General features: G+C 49.2%; 1 long non-coding RNA gene across 1 annotated transcript; it reads right to left on the reverse strand.

Moving 5' to 3' along the window:
• Window positions 1–2: 2 nt before the first annotated feature.
• LOC144949890 (uncharacterized) lies at window positions 3–1,902 on the reverse strand. The gene is made up of 3 exons (XR_013640321.1): window positions 1,883–1,902; window positions 539–588; window positions 3–34 (listed from the first exon to the last, which is right to left on the reverse strand). It is a non-coding gene; the product is annotated as an uncharacterized LOC144949890 (long non-coding RNA).
• Between the last annotated feature and the right edge of the window lie 16,865 nt (window positions 1,903–18,767).

The following is an 18,767-nucleotide window of genomic DNA, read 5'->3' on the forward strand; positions in this document are numbered from 1 at the left end:
GCTCCTTCAACCTTAACGATCTTTAAATCCGGAGCTGAAAATGTAACAAAATACACGCACGGTGAAATTAACGAGTAGGCTTTCGCCAGCAATGTTACGATTTACAATGCCAGTGTGTGTCGTATGCCCTCCTCCACCCAACACAGCTGGATGATTAAAGCTGTCAAGAGAACAACCGCACCGCACACCGGTATGCTGAAGAGAGAGCCACAAGGTTTAACGATCAAGTAGGACGTGTCTTATTGTTCAGTCTATGGGCAGTGTTGAGTCTATGGTGCAGTGTTGAGTCTATGGTGCAGTGTTGAGTCTATGGGCAGTGTTGAGTCGATGGGCAGTGTTAGTCTATGGTGCAGTGTTGAGTCTATGGTGCAGTGTCCAGTCTATGGTGCAGTGTTGAGTCTATGGTGCAGTGTCCAGTCTATGGTGCAGTGTTGAGTCTATGGTGCAGTGTTCAGTCTATGGGCAGGTCTGCGTAGACGTGGCGCCTAATGGGGACTTTACCATCCTCCTCCACTTCGGTTTTGATCACAATCCTCACCACGTCGACGTCCAGACTCCCTCCATCTTCTTCTTGCTTGACGACAGCTCCTGTACAGACCCGACCGTCAAAGACAACAACGAGATTTTGGATGCAATTGCCACTCGACGCTGCACAGGAGAATGAGGTATGCACGTAACAGGTTGATCATGGGTACCGCAAGATCCTGACCGTGTCCATCCGGTGCTCGCAGAGCTGCGTGCGCTACCGGTTGCCGAACAAATGCAGGGTCATTATCCGGCCGCGCTCATTACACACGCAAAGGGCTCGTCACAAATGAACCGCGATGACCTCGCTGATCTCAAGGAAGCACAAGCCATTATCATCACGGGAACTCTGGTCATCCTCGCAGCAGCAGTTGTATGTAGTGTATAATGTACCGTATACATACCTGTCAACCTATACGATCCACCCGTATCCTTGTGCAGGGATATTATCAGGTCCGTACGGCCGTTTCGATACGGGCAAATTTTTTGTCTATTTGTTAGTTTTTCTCCCTTGTGATGGGACTTTGTAGGATAAACGTTGAGATTCATAAGGGGCACGGGGTGACAGGGCACTGAGAAGGGGTTGACAGGGACGCGTATATATTTGACGCTGGAATCAAGCGTGGATACTTTCTCGTTGTTGTCGTTGTCACGCTACACGCGGTGCCGATCGCCGGACTGGGTTCCGGCCTTTTGGAGCGTTTTTTTGCCGGCTTTGCCGGATCGGCCGCCGTTCAGACGACGTCTTGACTTCAAAGTTGTTTATTCATTTTTCCCGTTCACAGCCTTCCACCCCTTTCACACACACGGTTCCCTCGCCTCCCTCTCCGCTCCCTCACGCTGCTGGCTGACAGCGTGAGAGAGACTGCCGCGGCCCGCCACGTGGCTGGAGCAGGACCACGGCACCAGCCACGTGGCTTCCCCCTTCCTTCCTCCGCGCACTGATGACCACGTGTTGTCTTTCTCCACCCCTTATAATCCCTGGCCCACGTGATACCACGCAGCCAATCCTCAGCCACACCCCTGGAACTTTCTCGAAGATACTGTCCAGCTCCAGGGCTACGCCCCTGGCTCGACTCCCCATTGGCTGCGGGCTGAGGCCGGCAGAGCCTATCACTATCAGCCGGATAACCGCGCATTGCCGGATAACCGTGCGGATAACTGCGCGTTGCCGGATAACCGCGCTGTGCCGAATAACCGATGATCCACGGTACATATTTGTAAAACGTACAGCACACACACGCGTAGAGGGTGCGTTGGCGCTTTGGGAAGCGATTCGATGCTCGCCAATGATAGTGACCTCCACAGTCGATAGACGAACTGGGTCGCTGCCTGGTGTGTGTTTGTGTGATCTCACCATCATCATCATCACCACCATCATCATCACCGTAACGCTTTATCCTCGTCCAGTTATCACCCATCTCCGGGTTTGGAGGAGCGTCTTCTTTCTCCTGTCTAATGAACGTCTCTGTGTTCGTATCTGCGTCCCTCAATGTCTGTCTGTCTGTCTGCCTATCCGTCTGTCTCTGTGTTTGTGTCTTCGTCTGTCTGTGTCTCTGTCTCTCTCTGTTTGTGTCTCCCTCTGTCTCTGTGTCTCTCTCTCTTTCAATGTATCTCTCTGTCGCTGTGTTTGTGTCTCTCAATGTCTCTCTGTCTCTGTTTGTGTCTTCGTCTGTCTCTGTGTTTGTGTCTTGTCCCCACGTCTCTCTGTCTATCTTCCTGCCTGTGTGTTTGTCTCTCTCTGCCTGTGTTTGTACCTGTGTCTCTCTGTCTCTGTGCCTCTCTCTGTCTCTCCCCACGTATCTCTGTCTGTCTCACGGCGTATCGCGCCAGCGAGCGACAAGATGCAGCATCGATGAGAGAGCGACGAGATGCAAACGCAGACGGAAGACGATAGGTAGTGTAGTGGTGTAGGCAGTGGTATAGTAGGTAGTGTAGTGGTGTAGGTAGTGTAGTGTAGTGTCATTGGTAGTTTAGTCAGGTAGGTAGTGTGGTGGTGTGTGTAGTATAGTAGGTAGTGTAGTGGTGTAGGTATTGTGGTGGTGTAGGTAGTGTAGCGGTGTAGGTAGTGTAGTGTAGTGGTGTAGGCAGTGTGGTGTAGGCAGTGTAGTAGGTAGTGTAGTGGTGTAGGCAGTGTGGTGGTGTAGGTAGTGTAGTGGTGTGGGCAGTGTAGTAGGTAGTGTAGTGGTGTAGGTAGTGTGGTATAGTAGGTAGTATAGTGGTGTAGGTAGTGTAGTGGTGTAGGTAGTGTAGTAGGTAGTGTAGCGGTGTAGGTAGTGTAGTGGTGTAGGCAGTGTGGTGGTGTAGGTAGTGTAGTGGTGTGGGCAGTGTAGTAGGTAGTGTAGTGGTGTAGGTAGTGTGGTATAGTAGGTAGTATAGTGGTGTAGGTAGTGTAGTGGTGTAGGTAGTGTAGTAGGTAGTGTAGCGGTGTAGGTAGTGTAGTGTAGTAGGTAGTGTAGTGTAGTAGGTAGTGTAGGTAGTGTAGCAGTGTAGGTAGTGTAGTGTAGGCAGTGTAGTGGTGTAGGTAGTGTAGTGTAGTAGGTAGTGTAGTGTAGTAGGTAGTGTAGTGGTGTAGTGTAGTAGTGTAGGCAGTGTAGTGGTGTAGGCAGTGTAGCGGTGTAGGTAGTGTAGGTAGTGTAGCAGTGTAGGTAGTGTAGTGTAGTATGTAGTGTAGTGGTGTATGTAGTGTAGTCGTGTAGGTAGTGTAGTGGTGTAGTGTAGTAGTGTAGGCAGTGTAGTGGTGTAGGCAGTGTAGCGGTGTAGGTAGTGTAGGTAGTGTAGCAGTGTAGGTAGTGTAGTGTAGTATGTAGTGTAGTGGTGTATGTAGTGGTGTAGAGAGTGTAGTGGTGTAGGCAGTGTAGTGGTGTAGGTAGTGTAGTGTAGTATGTAGTGTAGTCGTGTAGGTAGTGTAGTGGTGTGCTACAGTGTTGCTGGATATCCGCTTGCTCCGCTTCTTGCAGTTTGCTGGGCTGTTATCGACCTCAACCGCCATCTTGTCGCTCCCCATTCGCCTCCATCTCCATCGTTCCCTTCGTCTCGTGGGGAGAGATATGGGCAATGTTAGTCAATGGGCAATGTTAGTCTAGTCTATGGGCAATGTTAGTCTATGGGCAGTGTTAGTGTATGGGCAGTGTTAGTCTATGGGCAGTGTTAGTCTATGGGCAGTGTTAGTCTATGGGTAATGTAAGTCTATGGGCAATCTTAGTCTATGGGCAATGTTAGTCTATGGGCAATGTTAGTCTATGCGCAATGTTAGTCTATGGGCAATGTTAGTCTATGGGCAATGTTAGTCTATGGGTAGTGTTGAGTCTATGGGCAATGTAAGTCTATGGGCAATGTTAGTCTATGGGCAATGTTAGTCATCGGCTTTTACCCCTTTCTGGCAATAAATACAGGAGTTGTGTTAAATATTCAAAACACCAAATAGACAACACACCACACCTATTGCAAGGTGTCACCATGTCCGAATTCACCCACACTTGCTTGTGGCAAAACATACGAGCAAACACGCTCTGATATCAATGTATGCATTGTCCTCGAACATGATCGGTCTACACCAGAGATACATCCTCCTTTAATCGCCTTGTCTCACTACGAGTGTTAGATCAGAGAACGCCTATTCACCTTGATACCGGCAAACATAGATCCCACATATAAATGCATAACCCATACAGTCCGTTTTCCTTTAACGCGGTAGTAGTTGTGTTCCTGAACAACAGCACGTTATAGAATAATATATAATATAGTGCAGTCCGCGATAACGTGTGAGATGCTTACGCGGCCTGAACAAAGACCGAGGCGCGTGGGTAGCATCTGGAAGCATCCAGCAGCATCCCAATACCTTGAGCGACGACGACGCTGCAACTCCGAGGCGGCCGTATCATAACCGCCGCGACGTAGCTCCGTTCGATCGATCGCTTTATATCCAATTCGCGTCCGCGTTCTAAAAAGCAGACGTGTTCCCTAAGTGCGTTCTCAGCGTTGTATCCAATTCGCGTTGTTAAAAAAAACCAAACACGCGGCGTTAAGGTGGATAACGGGCAATTTTGTTTGTTTGTCAACGCAACTGATGGGATGAAGGTCTCTCCTGCCCTGTCGTCATCGGCATGTTGGCCAATCCGAGTCGGGAAGCGGCTTCGTGACCCTCGACCGCAAGATGTGCACGCTGCATCGGGAAGTGTCGTATTTTTTTTTCCTCCTTCGACAAAGCCTCTCGAATAGGCCTCAACTTTGCAAGCCTGACGTTTCCTCACGAAGTGCCCAAAGCGTTGCTGCCGTTGACGTTTGCGCAGGGTGACAGCCGCGAGTGGCAATCGAGTTGGCAGTCGGCAGATCTCTCTCCCGTAAGCAGGGCTGTAAGTAAAACTGCTGATGCTGTGCTTACGAACGTAATTCATGTTACGTTATATATGTTTTTTTTAAATGGCGTTCACGCAAAAACAAAAACACCCGTACGTTTTTTTTTGTTATTTGTAATAACCGTGAAGTTTTATCTTATTTCTCTGGTTTATATGGATCAAGCGAAACAAAAATGTTGCCCAAAGTCCATATTGGCAAAACATCTACAGGAAATCCTCAACTTAGGAACGCCCGACTTATGAACACCCGCACTTACAAACACCCAACTTACGAACACCCATACTTACGAACACACGCACTTACGAATACCCAACTTACGAACAACCAGATTACGAACAGCCGGATTACGAACACCCGCACTTACGAACAGTGAGTGTTCGTGTGTGTGTGTGAATTAAAATATTCAGTAAATTGCTGTTTTGCAATTTACGAACAGTTCAACTTGCGAACGGGTCTCAGGAACTAATTGTGTCCACCAGTCGAGGACTGCCACACACACGCACACACAGAGGAAAGTCTCCAGTTTCAAGATGCGCCCTCTAAACTCCTGAGATCACGCTCGGCAGAGTGTGTGCAAAACCCTTCGGAGTTGTCTTTTGTTCGACGGCTAACCAAAAACCGCTGCTGCTGCGAGGATGATGGCTAGAGTTCGCGCAATGATGGTTTATGCTCCTTAAAGAAAATGTTTAGTTTTATAAGAAATTAGTTTTCGATGTAGATAGCATTCACTGCCTTCAAGATTCTCACATTACAACACAATGCGCCTCTCCTTGGTCCTCCTCCCCCATTGGCCCAGCGCTCCCTGAATGACGCGGCATTAATTACGACGCGGCAGTTATTGTGACGCAGTTGCTGTGACGCGTCGTCGGTGAGCGTTTTGGCCACGTGGAGCTCGGAGATTTGTGGGCGGAGTGGGAGCTCGGAATTGTGTGGAGATGGGGCGATAGAGTGACTGCGATAAATGTCCACGTGATGATGATGATGATGAAGCCACTTCGCTGAGTTACTGTCATTTGTGTTAGCCGAGGTCACTTCTGAAAAAGTGCCAGTGGGGCCTTACCTGGTAAAATAGAAATAGTTTATAGGTTAATAAAATAAATAGCCGTGGAACGGAGATTCAGGAAAGGACTCACAGTGCATTTGTAGCGGCCTCTGCCCTGCCCCAGGGATGTTTGACTGTCGGGGCAAATGCTGTTCGCTAGTAGCAGCAGCACCTACGAAAGCCGGAACGGCAAACTAGCGGGTGGCGATGCTTGCTAGGCACCGCACCGTGTACTCATTCTGAGGCTGAGTCGACCTAGGGGAGGCCCATAACCGGTTCAGATAATCGTCACTGTGGCCATGAGCGGGTTCGTATAGCGCTAACCGCTACACCCACCACTCCTCCATATACATACACACACATATATTTATATAACCCTGCGGAAATGAAGATTTGAATCCGTGAATTCCCGAAGCAATTCCTCAAGTGCCCAATGCGCTCGGCTTAAAATACCATCCGTCGTGTTTGGTGTCGGGGTTGCGGAGAGACGAACGGGCCCATGGCGTGTTCGTGCTCGTGGAGATTATTCTCGTCTGTCTTGTGCCCTCTTTCCTCCTTCACCCTCCCCAGAGTGCCTACGATATTATTGTAATTTTATAATTTTTAGAAATATATATCTATGAATATTCCGGCGGTTTTTGTTGAGTGCTCGCGTAACGCGTAACTTCAGAATCTTGTATTTTATACAAGATGTAAGTATATTATTTGGGTCTTTCGGTAAAGTCACGTAGATAGGTTAAACAAGAAATAAGAAAAAAAAACTACGACGTTTTCAGGATGATGACGAACGCTTGTGTTGCGAAACGTCGTTTTTTTGGTTATTTTTTTGGTTATTTTCTTTGAACCTATCTACGTGACTTTACCGAAAGACCCAAAAAAATATTAATTCCTGCAGTCACGAAAGCTTTAAGTCAAGATTCAAGATGTAAGTATTTTGAACTTCTTTAGCACCGTACGTAGCCAAACAGCTATGAAGTAATTATTTTTTTGTCACGGATGTGCATTAGGGGCACAAGGTCAGAACGCTACAACAACAAGCACGATAGGATTGCAAATGACAGGAAAGTTAAACAAATAACTTTGATATTCTTGGTTCTTTCGGTAAATTCACGTAGAAGGGAAATAATAAAATAATATTAATATAAAAGATATATATATTTATATTACATATTAAACAAAAAATATATATTAATCTAATTTTATTATTTCCCTTCTACGTGACTTTACCGAAAGAACCAAGAATATGAATCCCTGCAGTCACGAAAGCTTTAAATACATTTTTTTTTAACTTTGAAACAATATACAAATAAAGAGAAACACATTTTAAAAAATCTTACCAGGTTAAGCTCACCAAGGTATGAACAGATTTTTCAGAAGCGATCTACCGATCAGAAATTCAAATTATCTCAACAAGGTTGCTCATCGCGTGGACATTAACAGCGGTAAGATTTGTCTAGAAATAATTTCAAATGCATGCTTTTAACTTCTCCATCGAACAAAGGCGGTCAGATGCGCTGCTGCTGCTGCTTCTGCGGCCGTCTGGAACGCTCTTCCTTGCGGCATTAGGAAGTCACTGGGAGCTATGATGCACTTTGAAATCATCGTCTAGATTGACGAACTCATTTCTTTAGAACTGTTTTTGTTGTGTGTGGTCTGGTTTGTTGTGCTTCCCCCGTATCCTCCGATTCGCCCGTTTGGCTACGTACGGTGCGAAAGAAGTTCAACATAGTCGACACTATATGACTACACTATACACTACAATACACACTACATAACTACACTACACACTGCACTATACACTACTACAAGGCCGTAATTATAATAAATATTGGGGTGGGGACACATCCCCCCCCCCAATATTAAAATATCCTCAAAATGTCCCCCCAAATATATTGCTATAAAATAGATTTCTGTTTATATGATTGTGGTTATGGTTGTATTTTTTTTTAGATTTAAAGCTTTCGTGACTGCAGGGATTCATCTTCTTGGTTCATTCGGTAAAGTCACGGAGAAGGGAAATAAAATAATAATAATAATGTTTTATTTTATTATTTCCCTTCTACGTGATTTTACCAGTTATGGTTGTACTTGATTAATCCCTAATCTCTGCCATTACATACAATGAAACAATATATGATAAAAAAGAAAAAAAACTGAGCAATATAATACAATACACTCTTAGATATTATTGTAAAAAATCAATAAAAAGTCCATCCTATGTGTTAGTGAATATTTGAAATATTTTAGGTAGGAAATGGCAGAAAATAAATTTTCAAATGTAGATTTTTTTTCTGGGGGGGTACCCCCAGACCCCTGGAAGATTTGGTCCCCCCCAAATATTGACTCCATGGCTACGGCCTTGCACTACTATACACGACGATACGATACACCACACCACTTATACTCAAGTTAAAACGAATTTATTTACAACCGCTGCTTGTTGTTGTTGTGTTTAGTTTGTTTTGTAGCCTCTTAACATGCTGTGGGGGGTAAGGTGCTGTGAGCCAGCAGCAGTGCCTATGAAGGAGATGAAGACAAAGAACCCCCCGTGTAACCTGTTAAAGATTCATCTTCTTAGTTCTTTCGGTAAAGTCACGTAGAATGGAAATAATAAAATAATACAAATTTAACATCATAAAATAATTCTCACGACGTTTCGACCACAACGCAAGCAGCCGTCCTCAGGTGAAGAACAGAACAGGTCTGTCGGGAAGACAGAGTCTGAATGAGTCTGAATGAGACTCTGTCTTCCCGACAGACCTGTTCTTCACCTGAGGACGGCTGCTTTCAGTTGTGGCCGAAACGTCTTGAGAATTATTTTATTATGTTTTATTTTTATTATTTTATTGTTTCTATTCTACGTGACTTTACCGAAAGAACCAAGAAGATGAATCCCTGCAGTCACGAAAGCTTTAAATCGAAATTTTATTATGTTTAATTTGTATTATTTTATTACTTCTCTTCTACGTGACTTTACAGAAAAAACCAAGAAGATGAATCCCTGCATTCACGAAAGCTTTAAATCGAAACTGTTAAAGATTGTTGGGGCAATCGGCTGTTAGTAAGCGAGCAGCAGCCGCAGAAATTTTCCTCCTGATGAATGACGTCACGCACCTAGGGGGGGGGGGGGTCAGACATTTGTGACGATGTGTGACGAGGGGGGGGGGGGGTGAGAATGTGACGTCACATCAAAATGCGCAACTAAATAAATATAAACACGTTCTATTTAATTAAATAGACGTTTTAATAAATGTTTTCTCCTACAACATCAGAGTGCAGCGGCACATTGAATATGCACTACAATGACGATAGTTTAAAGCGATTTGAAGCATGTTTTATACTTTTTTTGGGGGGGGGAGCAGAGTTTTGTGACGTCATATTTGAGGGGAGGGGTCTGACTTTTTGTGACGCCGTGTGACGAGGGGGGAGGGGGCGGGTCAAAAATCGTCCAAAATCGCGACAGAGTGAGTTAATAGAAAGCGTGTAAAAAAAGATGGCTTAAATTTTATTTTCATGATATTGTCATCAGTAAGACATACGTATCCGAAGTTTTGCAGTCGATACCACATTGGGAAGTGGGTTAAATTTAAGTTACAAGACTTGAGGATACGACAACAACAACATATAGAGTGAGTTAATAGAAAGCGTGTAAAAAAAGATTGTTGAAAAATATTTATTTTTATTTTTTATGATAGAATCTAGTATTGTCATCAGTATGACATAAGTATACCAAGTTTGCAGCCGATACCACATTGGGAAGTGGGTAAAAATTGAGTTCGAATATTTGAGGATACGACAACAACAACAACACACAGTGAGTTAATAGAAATCGTGTAAAAAAAGATGGTTTAAAAAAATATTTTTTTATTTTTCATGATATTGTCATCAGTAAGACATACGTATACGAAGTTTTGCAGCCGATACCACATTGGAAAGTGGGTAAGAATTGAGTTAGAATATTTGAGGATACAACAACAACAGACAGAGTGAGTTAAATAAAAGCGTGTAAAAAGAGCCATACCAGTAGCTCAATGGGGCCTTAGCTGGTACAATTAAAAACAATTTCATTGGTTGGCCTTCCCCTAGAACTCCCACCCGGTGGTAGAGTTCTAGTCCCTTCGTCCATCACTGACTCGTTGCGGTCGCCCCAAAAGGCATGAAATGAGCAGAACGGGGAGGTGATGATTTCTTACGTGAAAGAGAATGGCGTTGGTGGTATTAATGAATACATACTTACGTATACAGGGTGGGCCAAAAGCCAGGTCACATAGGGTTATACTGGTAGGAACCTCCTGGTTACACCAGCCCACAGGGGATTATTGTGTCCGTCCGTTCGTCGTGCAGGGAGGGGCTGGGTGGGGAGGGAGTGGGTGGGTGGGGAGGGGAGAGTGGGGAGGGGCTGGGTGGGGAGGGTGGGGCTGGGTGGGGGGTGGGAGGAGTGGGGCTGGGTGGGGAGGGGCTGCTCACCCCGTGGTGCACTTATAAAACTCAACGTTTAACCTACTCACGCCGGCTTGTGCCCGCCCTCACAGTCGGGCATATTTGCGGAATACACCACGCCACCGCCGTTGACCCTGGCCATTGACCGAGCAACCCAACGTTCCTACTAGCTCCCTCCGCAGGAATGTGTTTGTTATACAGGGTGGCCCAAACTACGGACACACAATGTTATTATATTTATTTTAACATATTAAATCGGGCCGTTTCATTTAAACATGCATATACAGGGTGGCCCAAAGCCAGGACACACGGGGTTACTGTGTTTTATATATACAGTATGAAATAACCATACGTGATTAAAACAAATAGATGGAATTTCCCTATGTGTCCTCACTTTTGGGCCACCCAGTACAAATGTATACATATTCATATTTAATTTAAAAAAACAAGGTTGAAACATCGCGACACCTTCCACGCTCCATAGGGAACGCTTCGAGTGGAGAGAGTCGGGGGGTGGGGGGGTGGGACCATATTTGGCAACACGGCGTTACCAGGCTTGGAGTTCACACCTTCTCGCCTTCGAGGGGGGTGGTTGGGGTGGGGTGGGGGGAGGTAGGGGGTCAGGGGGGGGGGACCATATTTGGCAACACGCCTGCTCGCCTTTAAAAAGAAGCCACGTCGGGTATTTTAACTTCGGTACAACAAAATATTCCAGAGATCTGCCGCTCAGCGAGAGCTGCCTTCGCTTGTATCGTACGAAGAAGTAAGGAGCGTCGTTTGCACTACTTTAGTTTATGTTTTTTTTATATATACATACATACAGGGTGGTCCGAAAGTAAGGACACACATAGAGTTTTGATTTAAAGCTTTCGTGACTGCAGGGATTCATATTCTTGGTTCTTTCGGTAAAGTCAAGTAGAAGGGAAATAATAAAATAATACAAATATAAAACAATACAATTCTCACGACGTTTCGATTGCAACACAAGCAATCATCATCGCTGTCCGTGGTGCTAACGTTAAGAAAAAGACGCCACTTTTTTTGAAAACAAATTCTTGCTGTGGTTTTCACATCCTGATGATGGTTGCTTGTGTTGCAGTCGAAACGTCGTGAGAATTTTATTTTTTATATTTTTGTTATTTTATTATTTCCCTTCTACGTGACTTTACCGAAAGAACCAAAAATACACACAGAGTTATTCTATTTATTGAAAACACTGCCGTCATAACCGTTTTCGTTACCCTCCGAGTTGATATTGTATTTGTGTCTGTTATTAATTCTCAAAATTGTCTTACACTCATTTTTAGATGACATTTGAAAATGTAACGAAAATTGAGCCGATTAAACATAATGAGTCAACGTTAAAATATTACACCTGCAATCTTTAAAAAAAAGATCAAATTAAAGATCCTGAATCTGCTTGACAGAAGAGAATGCATGCATCGTGCATGCATGGTTATCAAAGTCAGTTTGAACATTTCTTAAAATAAATATTAGAACCCTATGTGTCTTGGCTTTCTGGCGGACCTGCATAAATATTTGTGTGTGTGTGTAATGCAAATTGTATTCGCAGCAATGTGATGGGTGAAACGCTTCGCTGAAAGAATCAGGGAGACGTGAAACGAATGCTTTCCTACCTCTCCCCTCTCATCTCACTCTACTCCCCTCCACGCACTCTCCTACCTCTCATCTCACTCTACTCCCCTCCACGCACTCCCCTACCTCTCATCTCACTCTACTCCCCTCCACGCACTCTCCTACCTCTCATCTCACTCCCCTCCACACATTCTCCTACCTCTCATCTCACTCCACTCCCCTCCACGCACTCTCCTGCCTTTCATCTCACTCTACTCCCCTCCACGCACTCTCCTGCCTCTCCCCTCTCATCTCACTCTACTCCCCTCCACGCACTCTCCTACCTCTCCCCTCTCATCTCACTCTACTCCCCTTCACGCACTCTCCTGCCTCTCCCCTCTCATCTCACTCCACTCTCCTCCACACGCACTCTCCTACCGCTCATCTCACTCCACTCCCCTCCACGCACTCCCCTACCTCTCATCTCACTCTACTCCCCTCCACGCACTCTCCTACCTCTCATCTCATTCTACTCCCCTCCACGCACTCTCCTACCTCTCATCTCACTCCCCTCCACACATTCTCCTGCCTCTCATCTCACTTTACTCCCCTCCACGCACTCTCCTACCTCTCAACTCACTCTACTCCCCTCCACGCACTCCCCTACCTCTCATCTCACTCTACTCCCCTCCACGCACTCTCCTACCTCTCATCTCATTCTACTCCCCTCCACGCACTCCCCTACCTCTCATCTCACTCTACTCCCCTCCACGCACTCTCCTACCTCTCATCTCATTCTACTCCCCTCCACGCACTCTCCTACCTCTCATCTCACTCCCCTCCACACATTCTCCTGCCTCTCATCTCACTCTACTCCCCTCCACGCACTCTCCTACCTCTCAACTCACTCTACTCCCCTCCACGCACTCCCCTACCTCTCATCTCACTCTACTCCCCTCCACGCACTCTCCTACCTCTCATCTCATTCTACTCCCCTCCACGCACTCTCCTACCTCTCATCTCACTCCCCTCCACACATTCTCCTGCCTCTCATCTCACTCTACTCCCCTCCACGCACTCTCCTACCTCTCATCTCACTCCACTTCCCTCCACACACTCTCCTGCCTTTCATCTCACTCTACTCCCCTCCACGCACTCTCCTACCTCTCCCCTCTCATCTCACTTTACTCCCCTCCACACACTCTCCTGCCTCTCCCCTCTCATCTCACTCTACTCCCCTCTACACACTCTCCTGCCTCTCCCCTCTCATCTCACTCTACTCCCCTCCACGCACTCTCCTACCTCTCCCCTCTCATCTCACTCTACTACCCTCCACGCACTCTCCTATCTCTCCCCTCTCATCTCACTCTACTCCCCTTCACGCACTCTCCTGCCTCTCCCCTCTCATCTCACTCCACTCCCCTCCACACGCACTCTCCTACCGCTCATCTCACTCTACTCCCCTCCACGCACTCCCCTACCTCTTATCTCACTCTACTCCCCTCCACGCACTCTCTTACCTCCCATCTCACTCTACTCCCCTACACGCAATCTCCTGCTTCTCCCCTCTCATCTCACTCTACTCCCCTCCACGCACTCTCCTACCTCTCAACTCACTCTACTCCCCTCCACGCACTCTCCTACCTCTCAACTCACTCTACTCCCCTCCACGCACTCCCCTACCTCTCATCTCACTCTACTCCCCTCCACGCACTCTCCTACCTCTCATCTCATTCTACTCCCCTCCACGCACTCTCCTACCTCTCATCTCACTCTACTCCCCTCCACGCACTCTCCTACCTCTCATCTCACTCTACTCCCCTCCACGCACTCTCCTACCTCTTATCTCACTCTACTCCCCTCCACGCACTCTCCTACCTCTCATCTCATTCTACTCCCCTCCACGCACTCTCCTACCTCTCATCTCACTCTACTCCCCTCCACGCACTCTCCTACCGCTCATCTCACTCTACTCCCCTCCACGCACTCCCCTACCTCTTATCTCACTCTACTCCCCTCCACGCATTCTCTTACCTCCCATCTCACTCTACTCCCCTACACGCAATCTCCTGCTTCTCCCCTCTCATCTCACTCTACTCCCCTCCACGCCCTCTCCTACCTCTCATCTCATCTCACTCCCCTCCACACATTCTCCTGCCTCTCATCTCTCTCTACTCCCCTCCACGCACTCTCCTACCTCTCATCTCACTCTACTCCACTCTACGCACTCTCCTACCTGTTCCTTCTCATCTCACTCTACTCCCCTCCACGTACTCTCCTACATCTCATCTCACTCTACTCCATTCCAAGCACTCTCCTACCTCTCCCCTCTCATCTCACTTTACTCCCCTCCACACACTCTCCTGCCTCTCCCATCTCATCTCACTCTACTCCCCTCCACGCACTCTCCTACCTCTCCCCTCTCATCTCACTCTACTCCCCTCCACGCACTCTCTTACCTCTCATCTCATCTCACTCCACTCCCCTCCACGCACTCTTCTACCTCTCCCCTCTCATCTCACTCTACTCCCCTCCACGCACTCTCCTGCTTCTTCCCTCTCATCTCACTCTACTCCCCTCCAATCACTCTCCTACCGCTCATCTCACTCTACTCCCCTCCACGCACTCTCCTACCTCTCATCTCACTCCACTCCCCTCCACACACTCTCCTGCTTCTCCCCTCTCATCTTACTCTTCTTCGCTCCACGCACTCTCCTACCTCTCATCTCACTCCGCTTCACACATTCTCCTGCCTCTCATCTTATTATACTCCCCTCCACGCACTTTCCTACCTTTCATCTCACTCCACTCCCCTCCACGCACTCCCCGACCTCTCATCGCACTCCACTCACCTCCACGCACTCTCCTACCTCTCCCCGCTCATCTCACTCTACTCCCCTCCACGCACTCTCCTACCTCTCCCCTCTCATCTCACTCTACTCCCCTCCACACACTCTACTGCCTCTCCCCTCTCATCTCACTCCATTCCCTTCCACGCACTCTCCTGCCTCTCCCCTCTCATCTCAATCCACTCCCTCCACGCACTCTCCTGCCTCTCCCCTCTCATCTCACTCTACTCCCCTCCACACACTCTCCTGCCTCTCCGCTCTCATCTCACTCCACTCCCCTCCACGCACTCTCCTGCCTCTCCTCTCTCATCTCACTCTACTCCCCTCCTGCATCTCCCCTCTCATCTCACTCTACTCCCCTCCACGCACTCTCCTGCCTCTCCCCTCTCATGTCACTCCACTCCCCCCCACGCACTCTCCTGCCTCTCCCCTTTTATCTCACTCTACTCCCTTTCACGCACTCTCCTGCCTCTACCCTCTCATGTCACTCCACTCCCCCCCACGCACTCTCCTGCCTCTCCCCTCTCATCTCACTCTACTCCCCTCCACGCACTCTCCTGCCTCTACCCTCTCATCTCACTCCACTCCCCTCCACGCACTCTCCTGCCTCTCCCCTCTCATTTCACTCTACTCCCCTCCACGCACTCTCCTGCCTCTCCCCTCTCATCTCACTCTACTCCCCTCCTGCATCTCCCCTCTCATCTCACTCTGCTTCCCTCCACGCACTCTCATACCTCTAATCTCACTCCACTCCCCTCCACGCACTCCCCTACCTCTCATCTCACTCCACTCCCCTCAACGCACTCTCCTGCCTCTCTTTTCACTCCACTCCCCTCCACGCACTCCCCTATCTCTCATCTTACTCTACTCCCCTCCACGCATTCTCCTACCTCTCCCCTCTCATCTCACTCTTCTCCCCTCCACCCACTCTCCTGCCTCTCCTTTCTCATCTCACTCTACTCCCCTCCACGCACTCTCCTACCTCTCCCCTCTCATCTCACTCTACTCCCCTTCACGCACTCTCCTGCCTCACCCCTCTCACCTCACTCCACTCCCCTCCACACGCACTCTCCTACCGCTCATCTCACTCTACTCCCCTCCACGCACTCTCCTACATCTCCCCTCTCATCTCACTCTACTCCCCTTCACGCACTCTCCTGCCTCTCCCCTCTCATCTCACTCAACTCCCCTCCACACGCACTCTCCTACCTCTCCCCTCTCATCTCACTCTACTCCCCTCCACGCACTCCCCTACCTCTCATCTCACTTCACTCCCCTCCACGCACTCTTCTACTTCTCCCCTCTCATCTCACTCTACTCCCCTACACGCACTCCCCTACCTCTCATCTCACTCTACTCCCCTCCACGCACTCTCATACCTCTCATCCTACTCCCCTCCACGCACTCTTCTGCCTTTCATCTCACTCTACTCCCCTCCACGCACTCTTCTACCTGTTCCCTCTCATCTCACTCTACTCCCCTCCACGTACTCTCCTACATCTCATCTCACTCTACTCCACTCCACGCACTCTCCTACCTCTCCCCTCTCATTTCACTTTACTCCCCTCCACGCACTCTCCTGCCTCTCCCCTCTCATCTCACTAGACTCCCCTCCACACACTCTCCTGCCTCTCCCCTCTCATCTCACTCTACTCCCCTGCACGCACTCTCCTACCTCTCCCCTCTTATCTCACTCTACTCCCCTCCACGCACTCTCCTACCGCTCATCTCACTCTACTCACCTCCACGCACTCTCCTACCTCTCATCTCACTCCACTCCCCTCCACACACTCTCCTGCCTCTCCCCTTTCATCTTACTCTTCTTCGCTCCACGCACTCTCCTACCTCTCATCTCACTCCCTTCCACACATTCTCCTGCCTCTCATCTTATTCTACTCCCCTCCACGGACTCTCCTACCTCTCATCTCACTCCACTCCCCTCCACGCACTCCCCGACCTCTCATCTCACTCCACTCCCCTCCACACACTCTCCTACCTCTCCCCGCTCATCTCACTCTACTCCCCTCCACGCACTCTCCTACCTCTCCCCTCTCATCTCACTCTACTCCCCTCCACACACTCTACTGCCTCTCCCCTCTCATCTCACTCCATTCCCCTCCACGCACTCTCCTGCCTCTCCCCTCTCATCTCAATCCACTCTCTCCACGCACTCTCCTGCCTCTCCCCTCTCATCTCACTCTACTCCCCTCCACACACTCTCCTGCCTCTCCCCTCTCATCTCACTCCACTCCCCTCCACGCACTCTCCTGCCTCTCCCCTCTCATCTCACTCTACTCCCCTCCACGCACTCTACTGCCTCTCCCCTCTCATCTCACTCTACTCCCCTCTACGCACTCTCCTGCCTCTCCCCTCTCATCTCACTCTACTCCCCTCCTGCATCTCCCCTCTCATCTCACTCTACTTCCCTCCACGCACTCTCATACCTCTAATCTCACTCCACTCCCCTCCACGCACTCCCCTACCTCTCATCTCAGTCCACTCCCCTCCACGTACTCTCCTACATCTCATCTCAAGCTACTTCACTCCACGCACTCTCCTACCTCTCCCCTTTCATCTCACTCTACTCCCCTCCACACACTCTCCTGCCTCTCCTTTCTCATCTCACTCTACTCCCCTCCACGCACTCTCCTCCCTCTCCCCTCTCATCTCACTCTACTCCCCTTCACGCACTCTCCTGCCTCTCCCCTCTCATCTCACTCCACTCCCCTCCACACGCACTCTCCTACCGCTCATCTCACTCTACTCCCCTCCACGCACTCTCCTGCCTCTTCCCTCTCATCTCAGTCTACTCCCCTCCTGCATCTCCCCTCTCATCTCACTCTACTTCCCTCCACGCACTCTCATACCTCTCATCTCACTCCACTCCCCTCCACGCACTCTCCTGCCTCTCATCTCACTCTACTCCCCTCCACGCACTCTCCTGCCTCTCCCCTCTCATCTCCCTCCACTCCCCTCCACATGCACTCTCCTACCGCTCATCTCACTCTACTCCCCTCCACGCACTCTCATACCTCTCATCTCACTCCACTCCCCTCCACACACTCTCCTGCCTCTCATCTCACTCTACTCCCCTCCACGCACTCCCCTACCTCTCACCTCACTCTACTCCACGCACTCTCCTACCTCTCCCCTCTCATCTCACTCCACTCCCCTCCACGCACTCCCCTACCTCTCATCTCACTCCACTCCCCTCCACGCACTCTCCTGCCTCTCATCTCACTCTACTCCCCTCCACGCACTCCCCTACCTCTCACCTCACTCTACTCCACGCACTCTCCTACCTCTCCCCTCTCATCTCACTCCACTCCCCTCCACGCACTCCCCTACCTTTCATCTCACTCTACTCCCCTCCACACACTCTCCTACCTCTCCCCTCTCATCTCACTCTACTCCCTTCCACACACTCTACTGCCTCTCCCCTCTCATCTCACTCCATTCCCCTCCACGCACTCTTCTACTTCTCCCCTCTCATCTCACTCTACTCCCCTACACGCACTCCCCTACCTCTCATCTCACTCTACTCCCCTCCACGCACTCTCATACCTCTCATCCTACTCCCCTCCACGCACTCTTCTGCCTTTCATCTCACTCTACTCCCCTCCACGCACTCTTCTACCTGTTCCCTCTCATCTCACTCTACTCCCCTCCACGTACTCTCCTACATCTCATCTCACTCTACTCCACTCCACGCACTCTCCTACCTCTCCCCTCTCATTTCACTTTACTCCCCTCCACGCACTCTCCTGCCTCTCCCCTCTCATCTCACTAGACTCCCCTCCACACACTCTCCTGCCTCTCCCCTCTCATCTCACTCTACTCCCCTGCACGCACTCTCCTACCTCTCCCCTCTTATCTCACTCTACTCCCCTCCACGCACTCTCCTACCGCTCATCTCACTCTACTCACCTCCACGCACTCTCCTACCTCTCATCTCACTCCACTCCCCTCCACACACT

Source organism: Lampetra fluviatilis, chromosome 55, assembly GCF_964198595.1.
Source record: "Lampetra fluviatilis chromosome 55, kcLamFluv1.1, whole genome shotgun sequence".
NCBI lineage: Eukaryota > Metazoa > Chordata > Hyperoartia > Petromyzontiformes > Petromyzontidae > Lampetra > Lampetra fluviatilis.